Source organism: Oryctolagus cuniculus, chromosome 20 (assembly GCF_964237555.1).
Source record: "Oryctolagus cuniculus chromosome 20, mOryCun1.1, whole genome shotgun sequence".
Lineage (NCBI taxonomy): Eukaryota > Metazoa > Chordata > Mammalia > Lagomorpha > Leporidae > Oryctolagus > Oryctolagus cuniculus.
In genome coordinates this window covers 46,810,117-46,822,589 of record NC_091451.1, presented here as the reverse complement: position 1 = coordinate 46,822,589, position 12,473 = coordinate 46,810,117, and the positions used below count along the sequence as shown (strand labels likewise).

The 12,473-nt window shown below is 68.4% G+C and overlaps 1 long non-coding RNA gene across 1 annotated transcript; it reads left to right on the top strand.

Moving 5' to 3' along the window:
- Positions 1-3,542: 3,542 nt before the first annotated feature.
- Positions 3,543-9,659, top strand: LOC127487881 (uncharacterized). The gene is made up of 4 exons (XR_007915147.2): positions 3,543-3,817; positions 4,949-5,099; positions 5,261-6,249; positions 7,343-9,659. It is a non-coding gene; the product is annotated as an uncharacterized lncRNA (long non-coding RNA).
- The last annotated feature ends 2,814 nt before the right edge of the window (positions 9,660-12,473 follow it).

Genomic DNA, 12,473 nt, shown 5'->3' with positions numbered 1-12,473 from the left:
CCCGCCTCCCGCCCCTCACAGCCTCTCCACAGGGGAGCGGGAGGGGCCGGGGGCCGGGCGGGCGGGAGGCTGGGCGGCCTGGGCGCCGGTGCACGGGGCTGTGCGGGCAGGTTCCAGCCGGGAGCAGGGAGACGCCCCCTGGGCAGCCCACCCCGAGAATGAGGCGAGGACAGGGCCCGGGCCAGGGCCGCACCGCACACTTCTCCGCCCCCAGGCCGCCCGCCTCGGAGCCAGGGAGAGGGCTGGCGCTGGAGGCTCGGGTTTGGAGTACCTGCACCGGCTGCGGCGGGGACGGCCTGCCAGTGGGGTCTGCCGCCCTCAGGGGCTCCTGCAGTCCGCGGAGGACTCAGCTTTGTGGGTGGGAGGGGCGGGGCCTCTGTCGGGGGTCTGAGTCCTCCCCTTCACTCTCCTGGGAGGCTGTGTGCTGGCGGCTTCTGCCTCTCCAGGTCGCCTCCCCCCCACACCGTGTACCCCGTCCCTTGCCGGGTCGCCTCCCCCCCACACCGTGTACCCGTCCCTTGCCGGGCCGCTCTGCCGCCCCCCACATTGTGTACCCGTCCCTTGCCAGGTCGCCTTCCCCCCCACACCGTGTACCCCATCCCTTGCCGGGTCACCTCCCCCCCACACCGTGTACCCCGTCCTTTGCCAGGCCGCTCTCAGATTTCCCATTTGTCTGGTTTGTGTACTTGCTCTATTGGGCTTTGGCTTGGTTTCTGCTGTCTTTAGAAACTTGGATTATTTTTAGCTTTAAACTATGTAAATCGGTGTCTTTCATCAAATTCAGATACTTTTTAGCCACGGCTTCTAAAATGAAGGGAGTCTGGCTGCCTCTCCCGCTCCTCTGGCCTTGGCCGCTGGGGCCTCCGGGCTCCCCAGCCTCCTGCGACTGCGAGGCTTCTGCTGGCTGCCCTCACGCGGGCTCCTCCCCACGCCGGCTCCTCCCCACGCCGGCTCCTCCCCACGCCAGCTCCTCCCCATGCCAGCTCCTCCCCACACCGGCTCCTCCCCACGCTGGCTCCTCCCCACTCCAGCTCCTCCCCACACCAGCTCCTCCCCACACCAGCTCCTCCCCACGCGGGCTCCTCCCCACACCAGCTCCTCCCCACACCGGCTCCTCCCCACACTGTGCTCCTCCCCATGCCAGCTCCTCCCCACGCCAGCTCCTCCCCACACTGTGGCTCCTCCCCACACCGGCTCCTCCCCACACCGGCTCCTCCCCACACCGGCTCCTCTCCACACCGGCTCCTCCCCACACTGGCTCCTCCCCACACTGTGCTCCTCCCCACACCGGCTCCTCCCCACACTGTGCTCCTCCCCACGCCGGCTCCTCCCCACACCGGCTCCTCCCCACACTGTGCTCCTCTCCACGCTGGCTCCTCCCCACGCCAGCTCCTCCCCACACTGTGGCTCCTCCCCACACCGGCTCCTCCCCACACCGGCTCCTCCCCACACTGTGCTCCTCTCCACGCTGGCTCCTCCCCACGCCAGCTCCTCCCCACACTGTGGCTCCTCCCCACGCCGGCTCCTCCCCACACCGGCTCCTCCCCACACTGTGCTCCTCTCCACGCTGGCTCCTCCCCACGCCAGCTCCTCCCCACACTGTGCTCCTCCCCACGCTGGCTCCTCCCCACACTGTGCTCCTCCCCACACTGGCTCCTCCCCACGCTGGCTCCTCCCCACACTGTGGCTCCTCCCCACGCCGGCTCCTCCCCACACCAGCTCCTCCCCACACTGTGGCTCCTCCCCACACCGGCTCCTCCCCACGCTGTGGCTCCTCCCCACACTGTGCTCCTCCCCACACTGTGACTCCTCCCCACACTGTGGCTCCTCCCCACGCTGGCTCCTCCCCACGCCGGCTCCTCCCCACACTGTGACTCCTCCCCACACTGTGACTCCTCCCCACACTGTGGCTCCTCCCCACGCCGACTCCTCCCCACGCTGGCTCCTCCCCACGCCGGCTCCTCCCCACGCTGTGGCTCCAGCGCTAAGCCCAGCCGTGAACAACTTCTCATTCCCGTTTGCCCCGTCCGTCCTCGAGTCTCTATGTGTTCTCTTTCTTTTTAAAACGCAGGCATGGATTTACGCATCTATTTGGAGGGCAGAGTGACAGAGGATCTTCCCTCCGCTGGTTCACTGCCCAGAGGGCTGCAGCGGCCGGGGCTGGGCCAGGCCTTTGCCCCCTGTTTCGGGGTCTGTGGTCCAGCACGACGGGTGGTGTCTTGGCAGGAGTTGGTCTCATCTTCATCTTTGTTCTGGGTGGCCCAGAGCACACACCCCCCCCCCGCCAGCACCCTGGGTGCCGCTGGGGACGGAGCTGTCAGCCCCCACAGCTCACGTGTGGAGCCCCGACCCCAGGGTGGCAGGGTCTCCAGGGTTAACTGAGGTCTTGGATGGGCCCTGGCCCGAGGGCTGCGGCCTCGTCCCCTCGCTGAGGGAGGTGGGAGGCGGCTGCGCCTGCAGAGCTGGGAGCATCAGGTTGAGCAGAGACTTCGTGCACGGGAGGTTCTCTCGTCCTGGCCACTGACCCCAGCGTCCCCCAGCTGCAGTCGGCTCCCAGTTCCACAGGACTCTCAGCAGCCCCGCAGCACGGCCCCTCCCACCGGGCGCCGGCAGGCCCCCAGGCCCCTCCCACCGGGCGCCGGCAGTCCCCCAGGCCCCTCCCACCGGGCGGTGGTGGGAGCGGCCCGCAGCCCCTCCCTCGCAGTCCGCTGCCCCGGGACGTGGCCCCTCCTCTCTGGTGCCCTTTGCTGCAGGTTCATTCTGGCCACCTCGGCCTCCCGGCCGCTGTCCCCAGCTCTGCCGGTGGAAAACGCGGCCTTGGGGGCCCCTCATAGGTCTCCCCTGTACCTCCCGCTGTCCACCGTCCACGGGGAACTGCCCGTGTCTTCGGTTTCACAGCCACTCGGGGCACAACAGGAAGTCCACGCCGGCTCCCCTGCCATGTCCATCACTGAACTGGGCGTCACGGCGGGCCAGACACCCACACACAGGTGCCCGGCCCGGGCCCAGGGGCAGCCGCCGTGCTGGCCTCCCGGGCCGCACAGGGCGCGCTCCCCTGCCGGCCTCGCCCCCATTTCCTGCCCGCCTTTGTCTCCGCCGCGACGTGACAGGCCGGGCTTTTATTTCCGCCATTAATCACTGATAAGAGCGCTGGACAGGCAGGCAGGTGGCCGGGCCTCCGCTCGGCTTTGTCTGTAATTACAGGGAGCTCGCCGCTCGCTCCGCACGTCACCCTCGCCCACCAGGCGAGAGCCGCGGGTCCCTGCCGCCGCCCTCTCCCTCCTGGCCCGTGTTGCAGGACATCACGGGGGGGGGGGGGGGGGGCCTGCCAATCACAGCACACCCGCCCCTCCCCCATCCGGGAGCGGGTTGCCTGGCAACCGGCTGTGATGACATCATCTCCAGCAGAGGTTGGGGGGAGCTGAGACCCGGAGGAGGGCACAACCAGGAAGGGAGGGAGGGAGCCCGGACCGGCCAGCCAAGGCCAGGGGCTTCCGGAGAGCAGGGGGAGGGGCAGGCTGGAGGCCAAGGTGTGGGGGAAGGGCGGTGGGCGTCTCAGAGCGGTGGGCGGGCCCTCAAGATGAGGCTGGGGGAGAGCCGGGAGGCAGCAGGGAAACATTCCCACCTGGGAAGGAGCTGAGAGGTGGCCCTGCGGGGACGGCCTCTGCTGGCCCCACTGTCCCTCCCCGCCGTGGACAGCACCCACCCGCCACGAAGGCCCCAGCGTGCCAGATGAGGTGTTTTCTGCACCCAGGGTTGAGTCAGCATGAGGAGCAGTGCTGAGCCCCGCTCCCTGCCCCAGGAGAGCCCTGCCCAGGTCACCAGGCATCAGGGATGGGGCCAGACAGGGCAGAGATTCGGGCAGCTTCTTGGCAGTGGTAGGGGGCGACGGGGAGCCCCAGTGGGGGGCAGCACCTTCTCCACTTGCCCTGGAGAAGTCAAGACTCCCACGGGGGAAGATGTCCCAGCTGCAATCTACAGCTGGAACCAGGACACTGGGAGGGGCAGAGACCCTGCTGGGAGGGGCAGAGACCCTGCTGGAGAGGCAGAGACCCTGCTGGAGAGGCAGAGACCCTGCTGGGGGGGCAGAGACCCTGCTGGGGGGGCAGAGACCCTGCTGGAGAGGCAGAGACCCTGCTGGGAGGGGCAGAGACCCTGCTGGGGGGGGCAGAGACCCCTGCTGGGGGGGGCAGAGACCCTGCTGGGAGGGGCGGAGACCCCTGCTGGAGAGGCAGAGACCCTGCTGGGAGGGGCAGAGCCCCCTGCTGGGAGGGGCAGAGACCCTGCTGGGGGGGGGCAGAGCCCCCTGCTGGGAGGGGCAGAGACCCTGCTGGGGGGGGCAGAGACCCTGCTGGGGGGGGCAGAGACCCTGCTGGGAGAGGCAGAGACCCCTGCTGGGGGGGGCAGAGACCCTGCTGGGAGGGGTGGAGACCCCTGCTGGAGAGGCAGAGACCCTGCTGGGAGGGGCAGAGACCCTGCTGGGGGGGACAGAGACCCTGCTGGGGGGGGGCAGAGACCCTGCTGGGAGGGGCAGAGACCCTGCTGGGGGGGACAGAGACCCTGCTGGGGGGGGGGCAGAGACCCTGCTGGGAGAGGCAGAGACCCTGCTGGGAGAGGCAGAGACCCTGCTGGGGGGGGCAGAGACCCTGCTGGGAGGGGCAGAGACCCTGCTGGGGGGGCAGAGACCCTGCTGGAGAGGCAGAGACCCTGCTGGGGGGGGCAGAGACGCTGCTGGGGGGGCAGAGACCCCTGCTGGGGGGCAGAGGCACCTGCTGGGAGGGGTCCCAGCAGAACACACAGTGGCTGGACAGGCAGCGAGACCCCCTCTGAATGTCCACTCCTGTGGGGCCCTGACTCCAGGTAGTGGTCTCAGGCGTCCCCTGGGCAGTCTCACCTGGGACCAGGGATAGGGCTGAGTAGGGGTCTGAGGAGCCCTGTTCTCCGACAGGTGCAGGACGAGCGGGGCAGGTGGGACACATCAGCCCCCTCCCCACTCGCGGCTGCCAGGACACGGGGTGCCACGTCACAGCACATCTCACCAGTCACAAAGTCACACGGGGTAATTTACTGATCCAGCAAATTCAAGGAAGGCAATGGATGTAAGGAACCTGACGCCCCTGGCATGGCCCCTCCTCCTCGCTGGGACCCCCACCTCCCTTGGCACCCTCTCCCCAGCTCAGCCCTGGTCCCCGTCCCTCAGGCTCGGGCCACTTCCCCTCTGCAGCCCTCCGCGCCAGGCTCCGGTCCATTCTCTCACCAGCAGGCACTCCGCAGCCACCAAGGCCACCAGACTTCTTGGGGCCTCTGACCCAGTGCCGCCCATCTTCCCGCCACTCCCGACACGGCTCTCGTGACACCCACCTGGTGGCTCCAGCCACCTGGACCCCTACAGCTCCAGGAACTTGTACCCATCCGTAAGGGACTCCCCATCCCTGGTGGGCTTCTGTGGGTGCCCCTCAGCCCCCGAGCATCTGCTGTGGGTTCTCAGGTGCCAACCAGGTGTCCCACCAGGGCACACTCCTGGGTGTTCCAGCTCAGCACCCCAGGGGGCCCAGGAACTGAGGCTTGTCTTGTGGAGCTCAGACACTGGCCGCGGGCACACGGCTGCTGAACGCAGGGGCCGCCTGGTGTCCCTGAGCACCTCCCACTCGGCTTCAGGGTGCAGCAAAGCCCTTCACTCTCGGGGGCCAAAGAAATGGAGTCCTGGTCCCTACGATGTCCACGTCCCAAGTCCCGGGCCCGTGCGTGGCACAGGGGTCACGGCAGATGCCCATGTCCCAAGTCCCGGGCCCATGCGTGGCACAGGGGTCACGGCAGATGCCCATGTCCCAAGTCCCGGGCCCATGCGTGGTACAGGGGTCACGGCAGATGCCCACGTCCCAAGTGCCGGGCCCGTGTGTGGCACAGGGGTCACGGCAGATGCCCACGTCCCAAGTGCCGGGCCCGTGTGTGGCACAGGGGTCACGGCAGATGCCCACGTGCCACGTGCTGGGCCCGTGCGTGGCACAGGGGCCACGGCAGATGCCCACGTCCCACGTGCCGGGCCCGTGCGTGGCACGGGGGTCACGGCAGATGCCCACGTCCCACGTGCCGGGCCCATGCGTGGCACGGGGGTCACGGCAGATGTCCAGCAAAGGGTACCAGGCAGCTCTAAGTCGGGGAGGCGGCCGGCGATCAGAGTGGAGAAGACACGGGTGGACGCCCCATCAGAGCAGGGCCCGGGCCTCCGGAAGTCCCCGGAAGCTGCAGGTGGGCATGACCTGTAGTCACCGAGGGGCCAGCCCGGCTGACCTCGCCCTTGGCCCAGGGAGGCCCCGTGGGGCCTGAGGAGCTGACCTGTTCCCGCCTCGCAGGAGCCTCCCTGGGGACCCTCAGCCCCCCGCAGCAGCCCCTCCAGGGAGGACGTGCGAAGTCCCCTCCCCACTGCAGGCTTGGACTGAGGCTCAAGTGGAGACAGCCCCACGCACCCCCCGACCCCGACACCACAGGCTGCCCTGGGAAGGCCGGCCCACGGCGGTCCCTTCCACGGACCCAGTGAGGGCCTGGGGGCCAGGGCCACCTCCTGGCCAGGAGCCGGTGCTTCTGCATCTGCCGTGGGGGACCCTGGGCAGCCCCCTGGGGTGGCTCTGGACGAGGCCCCGCCTTGGGGTCAGATCAGAGACCGGGGGGACGGGCAAGACCAGGCCTCAGGAGTGGATGGAAGGCTGAGCCGGGGTTCCCATGGGAGGGACAGAGCATGGGTTCTGAGCTCCCTGGTGCTCCTGGCCGAGCCCTGAGAGCATGCAGGTCTGTCCCCGGGGCTGCCACTGGGGACAACCCCCCGCCCGAGGTCCTGGGGTGCCCGCTGTGGCCACACCCTCTGGGGGGACCCGGCTTCCCTGTGACGCTGCTTCCCTGGAAGCCCTGTGTGCGTGGGTGAGGGCGGGGCTGCAGGGAAGGAGGCGGGGGCGTGGAAGGAGACCCTCGGGGAGGAGCGGGGTGAGGGGCCTGCAGACAGCACCCAGCGCCAGAGGCCGAGGACATCCTGGTTCAGTGGCCCCTCCGGAGATGGGCGGTGTGGGCATCCCCGGAGGCAGCAGCAGGGGGCTGCGTCCAGGAGTCACCCAACCTCCCCCCGAGGAGACGGACTGCCCTTGGGGTCCCCGGTCCCCTCCTAGTCTGAGGAGCCTGTGCCCAGCCTGGGAGACCCGTGGCTGCTCCCCACCCCCTCGCTGTGCTATGGGTTGGCCCCGAGGAGCCCTCGGCCCCTGCACGGCCCAGGCTGGGGCTGTTCTTTTTCAGGAGTGTACGAGTTTCTGTGGCTGCTGTAGAAAGCCCACAGACCCACGCTCTCCCTCCACAGTCCTCGAGGTCAGAGGCCGGAAGTGGGACGCGCAGGGCCCGGCCGCTGGCAGCTGTGCCCCACCCGTGCTTGGCACCGTCCGGTCCTCGTGGAGTTGAGCCTGCAGGTGTGGACCCGGGATCCGGGGCTGACGGTCAGTCCTGCTCCATCCACGGCTGGTCCGGCTTCCTGCTGCTCACCGGGCACCGCCGGGGCTCTGTGTGCGCAGGCAGGACGGCGGGGCCGGGAAACACAGCCGTGTGGAAGCAGGGTGCTGCAAAATGTGGGCCATGGCTGAGAAGGCAGGACCGGGACTTCTGTATCCCCCTCCCCCGCCCCACCCCTCCACGGGGCTTGGCAGGTGCATGGCAGCAGCACAGCAGGGGGCAGCCCCCGTGTGTGCTCCCGGCTGCGGGCTCTGTAGCACTTGCCTCGCACAGCCAGCTGCGCCGGGAGCAGCGTCACGAGGCCTCACCACCGACTCCCGCCAGCTGGGCCTGGACCCTGGTGAAGCTCAGCAGGCTGCCTGAGGACGGCAGTTTCTCTCCAAGAATGATGGCCTGCGTCCGAACGCCTTTAACCATGTCCTCGCCAGCCGCCAAACTCGGGGCCCTGCTGGAGCTCAGGACGTGCAGACTCCAGTGAGGAGCTGGCCACTGTGTCCACTGCAGGCCCTGACCCGGGCCCCCCAGGGAGCAGAGCACAGAGGCCCGAGCCCTCTGCCCCCAGCCCCGGGCCCACCCCTCGCTCACCGGGGCCTGGTCCCCTCTGCAGAGGGATCGTCCCCACGTGCAGTCGTGCACGTGGGCAGCGTGCGTTTCCCGGACTGCCCGAGCAGGGACCACACACGCTCCAGCCGGGCGTGAGGCTGCAGGTCCCAGGCCAAGCCTCTGCTCCCCCAGTGGCCGTGGGGACAATCTGCCCTGCCTCTCCCAGCTCCTGGAGGAGCCAGGGTCTCCTTGGCTGGTGGCTGTCTCCCCGGTCTCAGCCTGCATGTTCATTGGCCGGTTGGAGCAGAGGCCCTGGGGGTCCACCTTGGGGCTCTGTCATCAGAGGTGTTTGGGGGCCTCCACGCTCCCCCGCCACAGGTGCCACAAATGTCTGGTGGACAAGCAAGTACAAGTTGACCAGACGACTCCCTCCTGGCCCCAGCTCTAGGAAGAGGGGGAGGAAGAACCCAGTTCCATCACCCACAGAACAGGAGACCCCGTGCTCTCCACCCCCACCCAAGGAGCCCCACCCCCACCTTCCTCCCAAGTGCCCGCCTTCCCCAGGCCCCCCTGGCTCATCAGAGGGAAGTGCGGGGCCAGAGACCCCAGGATGGCAGACGGGGCCATCACCACGGAGACCGTGAGCTCAGTCTTTGTCCGTGGCCTGTGTGGTGCCGGGTGGGCAGGTGGACGGGCCCCAGCAGCCTGGCCTGGGGGGGAGCTCCTGGAAGGAGCGTGGAGCCCTGCTCATTAGGACTGGGGACGTGGCTGCCGGCTGATTAGCCCTGTAATCCCTAATGGCTTTGCCCCACCACAATCCCAGGGGGCCCTGGTCTCCCCGGAGCAGCCCCAGCCCGGGTCCCCTCTGGCTGGGGAAGCCTAGAGGCAGCAGGGCATTGACACGGTGGCCCTGACCCAAGCCCTCCATCGCAGGCACGCGAGCGGGAGGGGAGCGAGGCCGGGCCAGGCCTGCGGTCAGGGCGGTGCGGCCCGGCCTCCCCGTCGGCTGCCAGGTCCTGAGTCGCCCTCAGCAGCTGGTAGAGGCAAGAGGAGGCCCTGGGCTCCTGACCCCAGTGCACCACGGCCGCCCCGAGACCCCGTGCGACTCTGCCCAGTGGCAGAAAGGCACTCCCCCACACTGTCACCCCTGCGGCTCTCTGTGGCGTCAGCCGAGCCGACTTCCCCTGTGGCCGGGGGGGGGGGGGGGCGTTGTGGGGCCCTTGGGTGCCCCATGCTCTGGGGAAACCAGTGTCCCCTGCAGCGTGAGCAGCCGGCACCTGGGGCACCACGGGCACACACAGCGGCAGCTCCCCTGCAGGTGCTCCCAGGGTGCGGCGGCCCGGCTTGGAGGTGAGGCTTCCGCGGCAGGGACTGGTGAAGTGGGCGGGGCTAAGGGAGCAGGCGTGCCGCTGAGTGGGCGGAGCTGCAGGACACACAGGCACTGAGTAGGCGGGGCTGCTGGGGGGGGGAGGGCCTAAAAGAGCAGGCACAGGAATCCTCACAGGCCCTTGAGTGGGGACCCAGGCCCCTGAGTGGCGGCCCAGGCACGTGAGTGGCACCACTTGAGTGCCGAGCACAGGCCCCGTTGGAGACGCTGGCCCACTATGGAGGGGGGGTTCCCACCTCCCCCCACCAAACCTGAGCTGTACCTGGGATGCTTTGGACCGGCGCTGGGCAGGGGCGGAAGCCAGGCCCAGACGGGGACAGAGCCAGGGCCGCCTGCTGGGCTGCAGGGAGAGGTGGGGGGTGGGGGGCACCCAGAGGCAGGGGCACCCAGGTGCTCGGCACCCCCTGCCCCCGCTCTGGGCTGCGCACTGCCCAGCCCCTGCCGCCCTCCGGCTCCCGCTCCCATTGGCTGGTTCCCTGGACTTCCCCCCTCGCCACTCCCCCTCCCTGCTCCACCTGTGGCCCCTCCCTGGGGTCGGGGTTCTTCTGGCCCAGAGCCCAGGGCACCCCCTGTGCAGCTCCAGCCTCTGCTGGGCCAGCTCGGACCCCACCCCCTCCACGTTGCCACATTTCCCAGGATCCTGGGCAGCCAAGAGCAAACCACCGGCTTCTCCCCAACCCTGGCCCCCACAGCCCCAGGGCCCCCAGAGACCCACTGCTTCCCTCTCTGTCTCTCTCCTCTCTGTCTCTGTCTCTGTCCCCACACCTCCAGCCCTGGGCACCTCATCAGCTCAATCCCAGGGCCCTGGGTCCCTCCCCTCTCCCCCTCCCAGGTCCCCCTCGCTGGAGCACAGAGCCTGGCCTGGGCCCTCTGGGGTTCCCTCCTGGGGTTCCTAAGAGCTGTGGAGCAGCAACAGCCGGGCGGGGCTCCGGGCCCGTGGCTGGGGGGTCCCAGGCTGCCCTGTGTCCGACCCCAGCCTCCCCTCTGACCACAGCCCCGCCACCCTGCCTGGTTCTGCCGGCTTTGAACCAGGTACAAGGCCTAGGTGAAGACCCGTGTCTGGGTTTTGCGCCTTTTGCTTAAGCAAGGCGGGTGGCCTCCACAGGAATACAGACCCCACCTCTGGGCGTGCCCCGCTCTGAGGTCCTACATCACAAACAGCCAGACCGCGGAGTCGCTAAAGACGGATGGCATTGCAGATGGGGAGAAAGCTGGGAACGAACTGGGATCCAAAACACAAAAACACGAGCCGCCCCCCCCCAACCAAGAGCCGGCCCCACTGCGCCCCGCGCCCCCCCCCCCCCGAGCCGGGAACAGGCCCCTCCCCTCGCGGAGGCAGACTCGCAGATGGCAGCGACGCCGGCGGGAGCTCGAGCCAAATGGTGGAGGCACAGCCCGCACGTGGGGACCACGCTGAGACCCAGACCCCCCGCCCCGAAACCCAGGCCCCTGCAAGGGGGAGGAGCCTCAGGGACCCCACCCGCCCCACCCCGCCCCGCCGCTGGGACCGTGCAGGGTGGAGGCGGCCTGGCGGCTTCTTACAAAACAGAGCTCCTCTTGTCAAAGCACTCAGCTTTGTCGTCTTGGTATTTACCCAAATGAGCTGAAAACTTATGTCTACACAAAAACCCACATGCAAATATTTACATGAGCTTCGTGCACGGGAACCAGCCCAGACGCTTCGCACGCGCCAGGCGGCGTCAGCCGCCGCCCACCACACGAGGGGGTGCCCAGTGACGAAAGGAGACACGCGGGGACCCTGGACGCCCGTCCCTGAGGGCAGCCAGCCGGCCACGCGCTGCAGGACACCGAGACAGCCCACCGGACTCTGTCCTGGCACTGTGCCGTGAGCCTGGGTTTAGGTGGGGGAGCATGGCTGCGGGCCCCTCTCGGCTTCTGCAGGGGCCTTGAGCCCCACCAGAACGTGGTGGAGAAGCGGAGGCCGGCAGGGCTGTGGGGAGACAGGTCCTGCGCGCCCGTGGCACGGCCTCTCCTCCAGGTTTGGCCGCTTGCCCCCTCTCCCACCACCCTGCAGCTGCCAGCCCAGGTCTCGGGACTGCATAAACCGGCCTGAAGCAGCTCTGAGTGCTTTCCCCAGCACAGGGGTGGCCACAACGCCCTGCAGCCACAGCCTAGCCGGGGTGGCCGGGACAGCTGGTCAACCTGCCCTGTGCAGTACTCCAGCTCTTGGTTCCCAGTGGTAGAATGGAAAGTGGAGCCATGACACAGCTCATGGAGGCTTGCTCTTTTCGTTTGTTAAAATGATTTATTTATTTACTTGAAAGGCAGAGTTAGAGAGAGAGAGAGAAGGACAGAGACAGAGAGACAGGTCATCCAAACGCTGGTTCATCCCCCAACATCCGCAACAGCCGGAGCTGGGCCAGTCAGAAGCCAGGAGCCTCCCCCAGGTCCCCCACGTGAGTGCGGTGGCCCAAGGGCTGGACATCCTCCTCTGCTCTCCCAGGCCACAGCAGGGAGCCGGGTGAGAAGTGGAGCAGCCAGGACTTGAACCAGCCCACCGTGAGACCAGCCCAGCCTTACCACTCAGGGAGGTGGACACGGCAGAGCCGCTGTGGCTGGAGGGAACGCCGTGGCTCGCTGTCCTGACGCAGATCAGGGGCGGGAGGGGGTGGGCCAGTGATTCTGCGAGGACCTCCCACTACCAGGAGAGACTTAAAAACCAAAGTCGCACAAAACAGCCTCCTCTTACATTGAAATCAGGACGCTGGGTGAACACCAGTGACAGGCCGGGTGCCTGGCCCTGGAACTCCAGGGTGCTCGGGGAGGGGCCCAGCCTGAGCCCACCGTGGAGCCCGCAGCTGCTGCTGGCACAGCTCGCTCAGGGCTCCATCTCTACAGGACAACATGCGGCACACAGCAGGGGCTTCCATGGGCCAGGTGTGCTGCACACAGTGGGGCTCTCACATCACACTCACAGGAGCTGATCCAGCTCAGTCTAGATACTGGGAAGTCCGGGACAGAGGGGTCGCGTGAGGCGGGGGTGGGGGCTGCAGGAGGCAGGGGTGGGCCCCTCCTGCCACGCCCAGCACCTGCC